Consider the following 18,245-nt stretch of genomic DNA (forward strand, 5'->3'; position numbering starts at 1 on the left):
CCAATAAGATATCACAGCATTTTTAAAGGGTATGGTAGATTCTGGTTATCAAATGTATCAATTATTCCCAGGATAATCATATCCTTTTTTTCTCTAAGATTGTTAAAAAAGGATTGTCTCTCCTTTCTCAAAATATAGATGAGTCAAGAATATGGTTTGGATATCCCATATCTTGAAATATTTGACATAGCTTGGCAGCCTTTCTTTTGAAAAACCCCATTTTGGAGCAGTTTCTCCTGATATGGAGAAATTGACTCTTGGGTATTTGTTATTTCAGGGATAAAGGGTGATGTCAACCCCATTTCAGCAAGTTATTTGTGACTCTCGGCTTTCAATATGTACAGGTCGTAAGACTTCCACTACTCTCTTTTATAATAGTAAAATCTAGAAATGTGATTTCTTTCATGTTATATTTGGAGTTGAACACCAGCTCTCAGTTTTGAGAAAGTGTTTTACCGCAGCAATTCCTGGATTGTGTGGGATGTTGCTGCAAAGAGTTCCCACATCAATAAAATCTAAGATGGTGATGCCTTCCAAATGGATGAGTAGATATGATGTGTTTCGAATGATGAAAGGGCAATCACAAAGGAATGTAAAATATTCCTCAGTGAAGAGTGGAGCAGCGGGGGAACGGGGTTAGGTGAATTGTATCCTTTTTATATCTTTCTACAGGAGATAGGGGGAGGTGCTGTGTAGAGAAATTATTATGACTGGGTGGCAGTGTCAGGACACAAATTTGTGTAAGAAGACTGTGTGGCGATATTATACTGTGTAAGGGGGCTATGTGGGAACATCATAATGTACAAGGGATTATGTGGGAGCATAATGCTGTGTAAGGCGGCAGTGTGGGCACATTATTTTGAATTGAGGACTATTTGGGGACTTAATTCTGTGAAAGGGGCTGTGTGGGGACATAATACATTGCAAAGAGGCTGTTTAGGGACATAGTAATGTCTTAAGTGTCTGTGTGGGGACATCATTCTGAGTGCAGGAGTGTTTAGGGGCAAAATACTATAGAGTTGTTTGGTGACATAGTATAGTGTAAGGAAGCTGTGTGAGGACACATTACAGTACAAAAGGGCTGTGTGGGGATATGATTCTGCCTGGGAGCTTTCTGGGGACTTAATAGTGTGTTGTGTGAGGCTTTATGTAGTTCCTAAAGGGCTGCACGCAGTGTGGGGTGCAGCACGCAAGCATCCCATAAGCAAAGCATCACAGAAGCTAAGCATCAAGAAAATGGCAGTTATCCATGGCAGTTAATAAGGGCAGGAATCAGGTAACCCACACTTTGCTCTCCCTTTTAACAATTTGCTTTATTTCTATCCTCCTGTGCTCCCTTGCCATCCACATTCACCACCCCATCCCCCCTCCATCACGACTCATACACATCAACCCCTCTATACTTCCCTCTCCCATGTACAGTTCCCATTCACGCCTCACCTTCCTGAGAAACCTCAGCCCACCTTGCCCAAACATACCGCAGAAAAAAATTACTTACAATTCCAACAACTATTTTATCTTCCTACTCCTACTGATTTCAGTGGACATCTCCCCCAACCCTGGTCCACCATCCCCCAACCTCAACCCCTACCCTACCTCATATCGAAAATATAATATTCTTTTTAATATTACTTGCACTCCCTCATCTCCATCCTTTAATTGTGCCCTCTGGAATCCACGGTCTGTTTGTAACAAGCTTCCTTTCCTGCACCACTACTTTCTGAACAACTCTCTTAATCTGTTGGATCTCACTAAAACCTGGATTCAGGATTCTGACACTGTCTCACCTGCTGCCATTTCCTATGGTGGCTTACAATTCTCTCATTCCCCGAGACCCACAAACAGACATGGTGGTGGAGTCGGCATACTCCTGTCCCCACAATGCACTTTCCAGCTCATTCCCCCAGTTCCATCACTCATATTCCCCTCTTTTGAGGTCCACACCATCAGGCTCTTCCATCCCCTCTCATATTGAGGATAGGGCATATACGGACCCCCAGACTCACCCACCCACTTCCTTGACCACTTTTCAGCCTGGCTGCCGCACTTCATGTCCTCAGAACTACCAACTCTTATCCTGGGAGACTTCAACATCCCCATTAACAGCCCTACTTCCAAATCTGCATCCCAGCTTCTATCACTAACCACCTTTCTAGGCCTCTCACAGCTTTCAACCTCTGAGACACACAAGGATGGTAACACCCTTGATTTGGTCTTTGTCCGGCTCTGTTCAATCTCCCATCTAAATAACTTACCGCTTCCACTCTCTGACCACAACATTTTCTCCTTCACGCTCACAAGTCCTCGCCCACCCCAGCTCACTGCTACCTACCACACAGTCAGAAATCTACAAGCCATTAACCCTCAGACACTTTCAGACTCCCTACACTCATCACTGTCCCCAATCTTCTCTTTTTCCTGTCCTGATATGGCTGTTCATCACTACAACAACACTCTTAGAAGCACCCTTGACCAAGTAACTCCCCTCACCCTCAGAACCTCCAAGCACAGAGTAAAACAGCCCTGGCTCACATCGTAAACTCAACTTCTGCAGCGATGTTCTAGGAGTGCTGAACGCTTATGGAGAAAAACCCGCACACCAGAAGACTTCATCCACTTCAAATTTATGTTAAGAACCTATAACGCTGCCCTTCACCTCGCCAAAAAGACCTACTTCACAACCCTGATCTCCTCACTATCCAACAACCACAAGAAACTTTTTGACACCTTTCACTCCCTCCTCAGGCTGAAGCACAAGCCCCTATCACAGACATTTGTGCTGATGACCTGGCCTCCCACTTTACAGAAAAATAGATAATATCCATCAGGAAATCTGCTCCCAACCACCAAGTACTGTGACTCCCATCCCTTCCTGCATCTCCCCTGGCTCACTCTCCACATTTGATCCCATCACAGAAGAAGAAGTCTCCAGACTCCTCTCTTTCTCTCGTCCGACCACATGCACTACCGACCCCATTCCCTCACATGTCCTCCTGTCTCTCTCTCCAGTTGTCACAACTCACCTAACTGCAATCTTTAATCTCTCCCTCTCCTTAGACATTTTCCCATCCTCCTTCAAACCTGCCACCGTTACTCCGTTACTAAAGAAACCCGCTCTCGACCCATCCTGCACAACAACTACAAACCAATCTCCAATCTCCCTTTCATCTCTAAACTTTTGGAGTGCCTTGTTTACTCCTGCCTTACCCGTTACCTCTCCACTCACTCCCTTCTAGACCCTTCACAGTCCGGCTTCCGCCCCCTACAGTCGACTGAAACTGCACTCATCAAAGTGACCAATGACCTTCTGACAGCAAAACGTAACGGTGACAACTCTCTGCTCATTCTTCTCGACCTATCTGCAGCTTTCAACACTGTTGACCACCATCTCCTACTCTCTAGGCTCCAGTCACTAGGCATTAAGGACACTGCTCTCTCCTGGTTCTCTTCCTATCTTTCTGACCACTTTTTCAGTGTTTTGTTCTCTGGCGCCACGTAATCTTCTCTTCACCTCACTGTCGGGGTACCTTAGGGCTCAGTCCTTGGCCCCCTTCTGTTTTCTCTCTACACGGCCCCAATTGGACAGACCATCAGCAGATTTGGCTTTCAGTATCATCTTTATACTGATGACACACAAATATGTACATCATTCCCCGATCTTACCCCCCCTGTACTGCAGAACGCCAGTGACTGTCTGTCCGCAGTCTCCAACATCATGTCTGCTCTCTATCTTAAACTCAACCTCTCTAAAACTGAACTTCTGCTCCTGCCATCTACTAACCTCCCTAAATCTGACTTCCGGCCTCCTCCACACCTGACTAGATTTAGGACACAAGGACGGGAGTCACGTGCTGACCCTACACATCGTGGTTACTATAGGTACTGTTCCAGCAGCTGGACTACAAAGGCAAACCTATACCACTTATACACACACCTCAAAACCAAGGATCTAGTCATATCCCTGATGAAAGCTCGAGATGTAGAGCTGAAACGTTGGATTGTAACACCACCCTTTTTTGGATTGTAAAACCACCCTTTTTTTTCACAATCAATAAAATCACAACAATTAAAGACTGTCGTTGAGAAGACTTTACTTTCATGTTATTAGTGTGCCGGGGTTACTCCTATACTTTGCTCTCTATCTTAAACTCAACCTCTCTAAAACTGAACTTCTGCTCCTGCCATCTACTAACCTCCCTAAATCTGACATTTCCCACTCATTGAGCGGCACCACAATAACACCTCGGCAGCAGGCGCGCTGTCTGGGTGTTATGTTTGGCACCAATCTCTCCTTCATATCCCATATACAATCTCTTGCCCGCTCTTGCCACTTATACCTAAAGAACATCTCTAAAATCCGCCCTTTTCTCACCATGGAAACAACAAAAACCCTCACTGTAGTATTGATCCACTCCCGCGTGGATTACTGCAACACTCTATTAATTGGCCTTCCCGTTACATGACTATCCCCTCCCCAGTCCATACTTAATGCAGCAGCCAGGGTCATCTATCTGGCTAATCGGTACTCGGACAAGTCCGCTCTTTGCCAGTCCTTACATTGGCTGCCCCTTCACTATAGAATCCAATTCAAAGTACTTGTTCTCACCCACAAAGCTCTCCACAGTGCAGCACCCCCATACATCTTCTCCCTCATTTCTGTCTATCGGCCTAACCAACCACTGCGCTCTGCAAACGACTTTCGAATAACCTCTGCACTAATCCGTACCTCCCACGCCTGACTCCAAGACTTCTCTGTGCTGCGCCAGTCCTCTGGAATGCTCTACCCCAAGAAATTAGGACTATCCACAATTTGCATAGTTTCAGGCGCTCCCTCAAAACACATTTGTTCAGAGCGGCCTATCATGTTCACCAATCAAAGTCATTCTATGTGTAAGTGTGCGTGTGCAGCACATTCACTATCTCCATCCATCCCTCACTTCCTCAAGATGGCTGGACCATCATTATAAATACACCATTGTAAATACACACCTGTACTTTGTATCACCCCCTCATCATTGTAGATTGTAAGCTCTCACAAGCAGGGTCGTCATATTTTGCTTTAATTATTGTATTGTTAACGTTGTTACTTATGACTTGTGTTTTGAAACTGTTAAACTGTAAAGTGCTGCGGAATATGTTGGTGCTATATAAATAAAGATTAATATTATTATTATTATTATTATTATTATGTAGACATTATACTATGTAGTGTCGCTGTGTGGGGAAATTATTCTGCGCGAGGAGTTTTGTTGGAACATTATACTGTTTGTGGGGCTTTGTGGTGATATACTATTTGAATGACAATCATACTGTTTGAGGGGCTGTGTGGGGACATCAGACTATGTGTGGGGACTAAGGAGCATCACCTTGTAATGGGAGATGTTGATTAAGGAATAAGGGCTGAATAACAGGAGCAGTATGATAGACTGCTTTTCATACACTTTATAAAAAAAATTGTAAATTATAGTGTTTTTATTTGCTGCTACTGGTAACAATACAATTTACAATAGGTCATATCGTAACCTATATTAACAGGAGCAGCAAGTTAACAGACTTAATTCTGCTCAGTATAAAGTGATAAAAATTAATATAAAACAATAATAAGCAGAATTAAGTTATACAAGTTGGTTCGCCCCTCCCCTACCCCCCAACAGTCAGAGTAAACCATTTGGATCCTTGGTAAAATTAGTCAATTAATTGCCCACCCCTGGCCTACAGGCTTGTATAGGTGCTATATTACATTTCAAAGCAGCCTGGACTTTTAAGGCCTACTAATACTATCATTTATAATATTATAGTATTTATGATATAAAAGGTAAAGTGAACAATTATTTAGGAAAAATTACAAAAAATCAACCCCTTCTGGTAAATTTGGGGCAAGACTGATTTTGGTGGATGCAAGGACATTTGCTTATAAGCACATGAATGAATATTATACCATGGGTATGTGCACATGATCAGGAAAGGATCAGTATTTTCTCAGGATTTAACTCAGGTGAAATCTGCACCAAATCGGCATCTGAGGTCACTGGCAGGTAATCTGCATTTTTGATGCGTTTTTTACATATGTTTTTTATGCGTTTTTTCAATGCATGCGTTTTTTTTATACTTGAAATAAAGCCAATTGAAAGTTGGCTTCTGGGAATGAACAAAAAAAAGGGATTTCTTGCTTGCAGATATATTGGGGTATGTTCCCACGGTCAGTAAACGCTGCAGGTTGAATGCTGCGTACATCCGCAATGTCCAACCTGCAGCATCCTGCTGTTACAGCATAGTGGATGGGATTTCAAGAAATCAAATACCCATTATGCGTGCACCGATGCCCGCGACTCACCACAAGAGATGAACATGCGGTGCCTCTTTCCAGATCGCAGCATGTCAATTTGTGTATCTGCGTAAATTACCCATTCACTATCATTATCTTCCTAGTCACATGTGTAATAAGTGTGGGAACATACCTTACTACACATGTATACTAATTTAAATAATAGTGAATCTTGTGGCACAGCTGAAAGTACGTGACAGTAACAATTATATGGGTACTACGGAATCTGATTGCGGGGGATAATATGACTCTGAGGCGAAAGCTGATGCAAATTAGTATATTTAACAAGTGTAACAAAACTAACAGGGCACTTCCTGCAATAGTAACAAAAACACAGTACAATATGGAATGATGCAAGTAAAGCAAAAACTAAGAGAGCACTTCCTGCAATTGTAACGAAAACACAGCTCAATATAGAAATGTCCTGAGTAACTGAAGAGCGGAGCATGACCATTAATATAACCAGTCCAACAGTAATATAACACAGATGTGTACAAGGCACTAAACGTAGGGGTCCAGAAGAAAGTATGTGAGTAAGCACACCGCATTGAATGAGGCAGTCTAGTGATATTAAGAATGAGCATGCACACAGCAATAAAGTGTAGAAGTCCAGCAATCATAAAGGTGGGAATGCACTCGGCACTTAAACGTGGAAGTCCAGCTTTATACAGGAAGGTCTTAATGTGTACCTTTTGGGCTGTAAGTCCCACACAAGTCCCACACAGCAGCCCATACAAACACAGACCTAGAGGAGAAGATGATGTCAGGATTCCTTACAGGCCACAGCAGTTCAAAGGGTGATAGCTCCAACTAGAAGTCCAGACAGTAGTTAAGCACAGACAGCATCAGGGAGACATCAAGAGGACTCTAGGCAGAAGAACGAGGAGCCGCAGAGAACTGAGTAATGAGCAGCAGCAGTAGGGAGTCCACCAGCAGATCAGCAGGAGTTCAAGAGCCAACAGCAGCAAAATACTCAGGCAAAGAGGAATGCACGACCTGGACTTAAATAATCAGGGTAGACAGGAAGTTCCATGGCAGGGCGAGATACAATATTCTATCTTGGATCAGGGCAAACAAGCACAAAGGAAAGTCCAGAATCCTTACAATGACACAAGAAGTGGAGGAAAGCACAGAGAGAGGTCCCCTCCTTTTTAATAAATGAATAATAATTTTTTAAAAAATAGCTTGAGGTCCCCCAGTATTTGTTAACCAGCCTGACTAAAGCATACTACTTGGACTGGTAATTCAGCCTGGCAAGGATCCAATATCATGAATCTTACTAGCCTCCTAATAACAGGCCGTAGCAGTCTGCTTACCTTGGATGGTTGGCAAAAATAGTGAGATCCCCTCCAAAAAAAGCATGTGGTTCCCCTATTTTTGTTAACCGGCCAAGGAAAAAGCAGACAGTTGCGGCCTGGTATTCTCAGGCTGGTGAGGCCAATGGATTTTGTCACTCACCAGCCTAAAAATAGCAGCCTAATGGAGAAGCGTCTATAAGACACCTTGTTAGGCATCGGGTTCCTGCCTCTGCACAGGAGGGAACTCGAGCCTTGCCTTCTGCGGTCTCCCATTCCTCTCCAGCTGGAGAGGAGGCTGCTCAGCAGAGACGTCGGTCCCAGCACCTTGCCAAGGGTGAGTCAGCAGCAAGCTGGAACTAAGTCCTGCTTTTCCCCTACTGAGCATGCCGTTGGATGACCTCTCTTTATTGGTCGGAGTTCACATGCTCAGGTGCTGTTGCTGCTCCGATTGGACCACCAGGAAGGTCCCTGAGGGCCGCAGCTATAAAAGGTTCGCATCGTCGCTCTGCCATGTGCTAATATAGAGACTTGTTGCTAAAGTGGTGTTTTTGTGAATGGATATCTTAGACTGGTGAATGGCTTATTATATTTCCCCTCCCTTTGATAACGCATGTTTGTAGGGTTTAGGGTTTTGTTTCAGCACCGAGTACTGGCACTGCCTAGCGCCACAGTGCTCTCAGCTCCATTTACATATTAGTGCCTAGGGCGCCATTCAGCACTCGACACCTTGGTACCGCATTACGACAGCGTCCGTCAATGCGGCGCCGTGCACAGATAGTGCACTTTCCAGTTCAAAACTGAGGCTGGTTAGTGGCGTCCGCCAATGCGGCGCTGTACATACTCGGTAAGCAACTGTCTACTGCACCCTGTGACAGTTAAAAGGGCACAGCGTACCTTAAGGGTATACCCTTGGCACCGCAGTAGCGGACCCATGTGCGAGTGGGTCTAGAGGGGCGCTGACCCCGTGTCTTGTGGAAGCATCCTGTGACATCACACTAGCCGTCTTCAAGCCGTAGTCTGTGAGGCTGAACAGTTTACGGTTCCTACGCGGTTTAGGGCACTCTCTGTGAGGTAACAGAGTTTGCCTCAGTAAACACCGGGTGACTTTAACTTTAATAGTTATATGGTAAATAAAGACAAGGCCAGAATAAACTCCTGTAATTGAAATAATGACACAGACTCCTTTAATAGATCTTAATTAAACCATACTTACTACATTGCCTATTTCACCGACGCCCTTGTCTCCTGGAAGAGAATTAAAATAAAAAAGCAACAATATATTTACCTGTCCACCAAGAAGATATACAGTGGGGCAAAAAAGTATTTAGTCAGTCAGCAATAGTGCAAGTTCCACCACTTAAAAAGATGAGAGGCGTCTGTAATTTACATCATAGTTAGACCTCAACTATGGGAGACAAACTGAGAAAAAAAAATCCAGAAAATCACATTGTCTGGTTTTTTTTCATTTTATTTGCATATTATGATGGAAAATAAGTATTTGGTCAGAAACAAGCAATCAAGATTTCTGGCTCTCACAGACCTGTAACTTCTTCTTTAAGAGTCTCCTCTTTCCTCCACTCATTACCTGTAGTAATGACACCTGTTTAAACTTGTTATCAGTATAAAAAGACACCTGTGCACACCCTCAAACAGTCTGACTCCAAACTCCACTATGGTGAAGACCAAAGAGCTGTCAAAGGACACCAGAAACAAAATTGTAGCCCTGCACCAGGCTGGGAAGACTGAATCTGCAATAGCCAACCAGCTTGGAGTGAAGAAATCAACTGTGGGAGCAATAATTAGAAAATGGAAGACATACAAGACCACTGATAATCTCCCTTGATCTGGTGCTCCACGCAAAATCCCACCCCGTGGGGTCAGAATGATCACAAGAACGGTGAGCAAAAATCCCAGAACCACGCGGGGGGACCTAGTGAATGAACTGCAGAGAGCTGGGACCAATGTAACAAGGCCTACCATAAGTAACACACTACGCCACCATGGACTCAGATCCTGCAGTGCCAGACGTGTCCCACTGCTTAAGTATGTACATGTCCGGGCCCGTCTGAAGTTTGCTAGAGAGCATTTGGATGATCCAGAGGAGTTTTGGGAGAATGTCCTATGGTCTGATGAAACCAAACTGGAACTGTTTGGTAGAAACACAACTTGTCGTGTTTGGAGGAAAAAGAATACTGAGTTGCATCCATCAAACACCATACCTACTGTAAAGCATGGTGGTGGAAACATCATGCTTTGGGGCTGTTTCTCTGCAAAGGGGCCAGGACGACTGATCCGGGTACATGAAAGAATGAATGGGGCCATGTATCGTGAGATTTTGAGTGCAAACCTCCTTCCATCAGCAAGGGCATTGATGATGAAACATGGCTGGGTCTTTCAACATGACAATGATCCAAAGCACACCGCCAGGGCAACGAAGGAGTGGCTTCGTAAGAAGCATTTCAAGGTCCTGGAGTGGCCTAGCCAGTCTCCAGATCTCAACCCTATAGAAAACCTTTGGATGGAGTTGAAAGTCCGTGTTGCCAAGCGAAAAGCCAAAAACATCACTGCTCTAGAGGAGATCTGCATGGAGGAATGGGCCAACATACCAACAACAGTGTGTGGCAACCTTGTGAAGACTTACAGAAAACGTTTGACCTCTGTCATTGCCAACAAAGGATATATCACAAAGTATTGAAATGAAATTTTGTTTCTGACCAAATACTTATTTTCCACCATAATATGCAAATAAAATGAAAAAAAAACAGACAATGTGATTTTCTGGATTTTTTTTTCTTAGTTTGTCTCCCATAGTTGAGGTCTACCTATGATGTAAATTACAGACGCCTCTCATCTTTTTAAGTGGTGGAACTTGCACTATCGCTGACTGACTAAATACTTTTTTACCCCACTGTACATACTGTCCCACAATGAGTCCAGCTTTGCTACATCTGGATGATTTTGCCTGAATGGTGGCATTATGCCACCACTCAGCCTGACATCCAGACACAGCGGAGCTTGAAGATGATAACCGTGATGACCAGAGATAGCTCAATTCCTGGTGGTCACATGCACTGCAGTTCTTGCTGTCAGTTTATCGTGAGAGCTTGGCTAATGACTGGAGATAACCCCGTCCCTGCAACGTTGGGACGCGTTGGGACTGCTGTGTGTGACCACCTACAGGGATTTATTGGGGTAAGACTTTTTTGGACCTTTTTATTCTGTGTCTTGTATCTGGGTGTATATATATATATATATATATATCAAAGTGGCATTATGCTTTATATCCTATATGGGACCCAGAATGAGAGAGATATATAAATCTCTATTTTTGGTCTAATACTATGTTTATGCTGATATAGCAATTTTAATTGCAGTGATGTCTGCAATATGATGTTCTAATAGGTCTTATTATCCCCGGTCCTCATAATAATATTGTGAGTGTGCCGCATTTATTGTCATATGTCCTTCATTTTTGTCATATTATTTACATAATTATTTTCAACACTATATGTAAAATGGATATTTAATAAATTTATGATTTATAAGGTGTTTTGTACTTCTTTTGGTTCTTTTGTATACAAATAAATTGACAGGCTGCAGTCTTGAAAGACGCGCCGCATTTGCGTCTCAGAAGGGAAGCTGGAGGCGTCTCGGGACGCATAGTGGAAATGGGATTTCATGAAATCCCATCCACTATGCTGTATCATCTGGCCGCTGCAGGTTTGACGCTGCAGAGGTACGGATCGTCCAGCCCACAGCGTTTACTGACCATGGGAACATACCCTAATGCAAGTCACGGAATCATAACTGAACCTTGGTGTGAATTCCTACAGACCTAAGCAGTGAGCTTGGTCGCAGGACCGGCCCGAGAGATTACGGCGCCCTAGGCGAAACTATTTTGTTGCACCCCTACTATTCTTGGCAGTAGATGAAGACTTGGGATATAAATTTAGGAGCAAAATAAACCACAACAACAATGATTAATTAACTCTCTCCTAACTCTTTAATCTTCTGAGAAGTTGTATAGGACAAATATATACAAAGTAATCAATAACACAAAACAAAAACGTATTTTTTTCTCTCGGGCGCCCCCTTAGTGTAGTATGTGCTAAGTGTGCATTTTTGGTTGTTTGCTTTGCTTTTCCAACATTTGAAAACTTAGGAGCAAAATAAATGCGCGGGATCAAACACCTATCAGCAGACAATGCAAACGACTCATGTCCGTAGTTTAGCGCCTCCTTTCTGTGCATAAATTAAAGCTCAACGGTTTTTCTTTTAAATTTATGGTAAAAAAATTTATGTACACTTTTCTTTCCATCGCTAAAACTTTTTGCCTTTTGAAAAGATTTTTTATAATTTTTTCTATTTTTTTCTCTGGCGCCCCCTTTGTGTCTGCGCCCTAGGCGGTCGCCTAGTTCGCCTATACGTTCAGGCCGGCCCTGCTTGGTAGTAATACTTGATGTTGAATGATACATTCTAATGAGTGATATCATATCATCAACCTAAAAAAACAGTGAATAGAAAATGAAAAAAGACTGAATGCTTTAAAAAGCGGAAAGAACAAGTAAGTAAATGACACAAAGGTTGGATAGTGTTTTTAAAGTCGATAAGAGAAACTCGAGAGACGTCCACACTCTCCTAGGAAAACAGCATTGCCTGCAGAGGATTGTTATTCACTACTTCATCTTGAGTCACTAACATATAGAAAAAATGAAAGTGTTCCTATCTGTAGTATATGATTTAAGTGCAAGCACATATTTATTGTTCCCAGAGCAGGATAATCTCACAGAGGAAACCTGAATCCCATAGCAAAACACACAATATTCCATTTTTATAAACATTTTTAGAAATATGTAACCATGTTAGACATACAGGTGAAAGTGTAAAAATGGAAGGTATGAACAATCAGAGATTTGTAAATATGAATTTCAAACAAACTGTGATCATCCTACTATTCCCATTTACACTCGGTTACTTGAATTATTTTTCCTTTAGAATACTGAAAGAAGCAGTCATACATTCTGACACTTCCTGGGAAGTTTATGACAGTTCTTTTATTAGAGAAGCCGTAAGTCAGCCAGGTGCATTCTGCAGCCAAGTGAACTTTATAATGATTTCAGAAGGCACAGACTGACAGCAATTACAAATTTGGCAAACCGAATAAAAAGAAAAAATAATATGAGCTGGCAATATTTCTACACTGCCTAATGTGTAAGATGGTGCACACAAGATCTGCTTTATCTGAGTCTACTTATGGAAAATATCTTTAGAAAACTTCTTTAAACTTTTCAGGTGTGCAGTTTCTGACTCAACTTTGCATGTGGAGATTAATTTAATTTATGTCTGGCCAAGAATATAATAGATGAGAATGGTGAATACTCATTTTTAAATCTTCCTGATTATCATAGTCAGAAAATGATATTGTGCTCTGTTTTAAACAGGAGTATAAAATCAAGATTTACATTTATTATTTAATAAAATTATGCACAATAGTTACTAAATAATTAACTCACTGCTTGATGTTCTATGTATATGATTTCTAGTCTGTTCATCTTCATCTGCTCTCCGTTCATATTGTCCTTTACTGAGTACAAAATTCTAGACACAAAGCCAAATCTGTTATATGTTGGAAACAAGTAATGCCCATCAGGTTGTACTGACATGCAATGGAGTAAGGTGGTGTTCCATTATGGGATTGATTGGTTTGATAGAAGGATTTCCTAATTGTGTTATGCATGCTGTCAAACAAAACTGCAAAAAAATGGTCAAAAGGAACTTCTAAAAGCAATATGAACAGATTTTTGACTCTTCAACTGACTTAGATGCTAAAAAGATACCAAAAGATGCTGAAAATTAAATAGGCTTTCTGAAAATCCCAATATAGCCTTGGCAGCCAGACCAGCGAAGTTGCCCGGGGTAGCCAACCTCCACCTGGCTTCCTATGAAATAGAAGAATCCAGCCTTATATTCCAAAGCAGCAGGACCTGGAATCTCCAGATTGTAGCCTTGCATGACTGTCGAATTGCTACATTAAGGAGTCAGTAGCTACCGCTGGAACTTGTGGTTCCACTGGAGGAAGTATATTACAGCTATCTAAAAGTGAGCACTCCTGGGACTTGAGGTTCAACAAAAGAGGAATTATAATAGGATAACTTGTGGAGGGTTTATTTTTGTTCTCATTGTATTTCCTGTATCAACGGTTTCTGCAAGCTTGCCAACATCCTCAGCAACCAGGTCCGGAAATTAGACTATGTTGCTTCCATTGCTGCAGTCATTTATAGTTTAAGTATTACTAGTTAGGAATGTGCCTGGGCATGAAGGCGGCTTAATGGAGTGTGACAGTGGAGGCACTACTGAGATAGATCAAAACAAGTAGAGCTATTCTAGATATTATTGAAACCTCAACTGAAGCACAAAGGTCGATGTGGTGTGGGGTGATGAGTAGAGTTGAGCGAAACGGGTCGGTCAATTTCAAAAACTGCTGACTTTCGCCAAAGTCGGGTTTCATGAAACAAAACCCGACCATAGCGTGAGGTCGGCCATGAGATCGGCGACGCGAGCGCCAAAGTCGCGTTTCAAATGATGCTTCCAGCGCCTTTTTTCAGCCAATGATGGAGGACGCACACTGTGGGCAATGCGATGACATAGGCAGTGGCCACCACCATCTTAGAGAAGGACATTGAAGTGATTGGCTGGCTTTGTGTGGCGTCACAGTGGGTATAAAAGGCTATGACCGCCGACCGCCATCTTACTTCTGCCGATCTTAGCATAGGGAGAGGTGCTGCTGCTGATTCTGAATAGAGAGAGCGTTAGGCAGGGAAGAAGAAAAAAAACCTGCTTCTGCTGATAGCGCTTTTTACTGTACAGTTAGTGTGCAGTGAAAGGGGAGGATTTTTGCTTTTGTGCAGCAGCGCTGGTGGTGATTAGGCTGCATTGTAAGGCTACCTGCTATCTGCATTGCTGTGTGCACACTGGTGTACAAACTGCTTTTTTCAAAGCACTCCAAATTTTATTATTTTGTCCTGGTGATATTGAGCGTTCATTTTTTCACAGACCGTATAGCGGTGTACGATCCTCACACACTACTGTGTACCGGCTGGGATCACGGACAAATAGAAGCTATCTGGGTGTGACTCTGGAAGAAAAAGCTGAGGAGTTTGTCTGTTTTTCCAGACCTACACCTCAGAGTGCTGTCTGCTTTTCAAACAGTTTCGTATATCTACTGTTTGACTATGGTGAAAACTAGACAGAGACAGCGTGTGTCAGTCCCTATAGAAATAGATGGAGATTGACAATTTTCCATACAGACACCGTATAGCGGTGTACGATCCTCACACACTACCGTGTACCGGCTGGTATCACGGACAAATAGAAGCTATCTGTGTGTTACTCTGGGAAAAAAAACGAGGAGTTTTTCCATTTTTCCAGACCTACACCTTAGAGTGCTGTCCGCTTTTCAAACAATTTCGTATATCTGCTGTTTGATTATGGTGAAAACTAGATAGAGACAGCATGTGTCAGTCCCTATTGAAATAGAGGGATATTGACTATTTTTGGAGTATGAAAACCGCTTTTGAAGCCCGAGAATCGGGAACAGGTTTTGGCGTACATTGCCGAAACAGCCACCAGCTCTATTGCCTCCTCTTCTGAACGTTCGAAACCTGAAAGCACGGAGTCATCACTGCAAGGTTCTGGTCAGGAAAACCACCTTTCCTTGTGTCCTTCACCCCCACCAAAAGTTAAGGATGCAGCAGCCCACACTTCAGATTACTCCATGGAGCTCTTTTCACATACCACGCCTGGGTTATCCAGTCAAATCCAGAATTCCCCAGTCCAAGATGAATCTGACATGGAGTGCACTGATGCACAGCCACTGCTAGATGATTCTGCTGGTACATCGACCCAAAGCACTACATTGCCCTCGCAGTCTATTGAGCCAGAATCTGACCCTGATGAATCTCAGGTGCCTCTTCCCGCATACTATATCACCTTACATGGTGACACAGAGGAAGGTAAAGAAGAAGGTGCAGATGACTTTGAAGAGGAGGTGATGGTTGACCCAGTTCTTGACCCGGATTGGCATCCATTGGGGAGGAGTGTGGCGCTGGCAATAGTTCAGATAAGGAGAAGGATCTGCCACAGGCATTGACATCGCAGCAGCGGTTTTCTGGCAGGCCCGTAGCTGTCCAAAAACGTGGACCAAAAACTAAAATAGTTGCAGGACAGCTTGGCCAGACAGTCAACTTAGCACAGCGTGTAAGGCCAGAAAATGTATACCATAGTAGGAAGAGTGCAGTGTGGCACTTCTTTGTCCAAAATCATACTCTTGAGGTCAAGGTTACCTGTAAGAAGTGCGGAAGGACCTTTAGCCGAGGTAACAACTCAGAAATTTGAATACCAGTTGCATGCTTAGACATTCAACCAACATGCACTTGCAAGCATGGACAGACTACAAAACCTCAGGTAGCATGTGTGCACCTGCTCTGTCTCAAGGTAGCCAGCAACGCTCCATCGCTTCCCCCACTGTAAGACCACCGCCATCATTAAGTACACCACCAGCACTAAATGTGGAGGTGTCGTTGCAAGGCCAAAGCACTCAGGGAATCACAATTGTTTTGCAACACAACACTGAATCTAGGCCATCACCACCAATACCATCACCAACCCCCTCTCACTCCGTCCTGTCCACCGCTACTTCCCCCATATGCAGCTCTCCAGTCCAGCTCACCCTACTAGACACTCTGAGTAGGACAAGAAAGTACTCATCGTCTCATCCGCATACACTTTGTTTGAACGCCTACATTGCCAAACTAATCTCATTAGAGTTGATGCGCTACCGTTTGGTTGAAAGCGAAGCTTTCCGCGACCTCATGGCCTACGCTTTCCCATGCGATGACCTACCCAGTCGACACTTCTTTTCTCGAAAAGCTATCCCTGACCTCCACCGGCATGTGAAGGACTGCATTGTCCATGCACTAAAACAGTCAGTGAGTGGAAAGGTGCACCTCACAACAGATGCATGGACCAGTAGGCATGGCCAGGGCCGTTACGTGTCCATCACTGCGCACTGGGTTAATGTGGTGGATGCAGGCTCTACTGGGGACAGCGGTGGTGGACAGTGCTGCCTAGCCCACGGTATAGGAAACAGTTGGCTGTAGGCTTTTGCTCCTCCTCCATCAGTGAAAGCTCGTCCACAGAGTACAGTCGCATGAGCACTCCATCCGCAGCTGGCAGTGTTGCAAACGAGGTGTCCCACAATCGAACAGCTAGTGGTAAGCATCAGCAGGCTGTGTTAAAGATGATGTCTTTGGGCAACAACAGACACACCATGGAGGTACTGGCCGACTACTTGCAGCAACAAACAGAGTCATGGCTGGGCAGTCTATATCTTGAGGCAGGCAAGGTAGTCAGTGATAACGGCCATAATTTTGTGTCAGCCATAGCCCATGCAAAACTCACACACATATGTTGCCTGGCTCACACTTTGAACCTGGTGGTGCAGTGCTTCCTTAATAATTATCCGGAGTTAACATCCCTGCTCCATAAGGTGCGAAGACTGTGCTCGCACATCCGTTGTTTGGCCGTACACTCCAGTCGTATGCAGAAGCTGCAACGATTGCTCCACCTCCCCAAGCACCGCCTAATCATAGATGTTGCAACAATGTGGAACTGTAATGCATTTATGGGAGGATACACGGGCAGGCAGTTTGAGGGAAGACATGGAATTGTCGGGTGTGCAGGGGTCAAAGCTTAATGACCTCTGTAAAGTCCTTCAGTGTTTTGAGGAATGCACACAGCTGGTAAGCGCAGACGACACCATCATAAGCATGAGCATCCTACTTATGCGTCTGCTCATGCAAAGTTTTACGCACATTAAGGATCAGGAGTCTGCAGCGGAGGAAGAGGAGGAGGGAAGCCTTGATGACAGTCAGCCATTGTATGGTCAGGGAACTGTCCTAGACGAGGAGGAGGAAGAAGAGGAAAAGGAGGAGGATGAGGGGGATGATTATTTTGGGCAGGAGGATGCTTCTCAGGGGGCAAGAGAAAATGTTGGTGTTCCAAGGTCAGGTACAGTGTTTGTGCGTGACTGTAGGGATGTGGATTTGCCAGTAACTGCTCCTCCACCCACCACTGGCAGTGCATCATTGACACCTGGAACATTGTCCCACATGTGCGATTATGCCTTGCAGATCCTAAAAAGGGAGACCCGCATTTCCAAAATGAAGAGTGATGACGACTACTGGCTGGCCAGCATCCTTGATCCACGCTGCAAAGGCAAATTACACAACATCATGCCACAGGAGAACCTAGAGATAATATTGGCTAACAAACAATCAACTCTGGTAAACAGGTTGTTTGAGGCTTTTCCAGCACACAGCAGCGGTGCTGTTTCTCCCACGAGCCGTAGTAGGCACAATGGAAGAGGTGTTCATGTTGCACACAGCCAAAGTGGCATTGGAGACAGGGGTTTAATGACCATGTTGTGGAATGATTTCTCAAGAACCGCTCACACGACTGCTAATACTGCATCGATTAAAAGTGACTGGAGACAGCAGTTGTCAAATATGGTTACAAACTACTTCTCCTCCCATATCAATGTTCTCCCTCACAAGTCATTCCCC

The sequence above is a fragment of the Dendrobates tinctorius genome, unplaced genomic scaffold (genome assembly GCF_039654945.1).
Source record: "Dendrobates tinctorius isolate UK_male_01 unplaced genomic scaffold, ASM3965494v1 ptg000060l, whole genome shotgun sequence".
In the NCBI taxonomy this organism is placed as follows: Eukaryota; Metazoa; Chordata; class Amphibia; order Anura; family Dendrobatidae; genus Dendrobates; species Dendrobates tinctorius.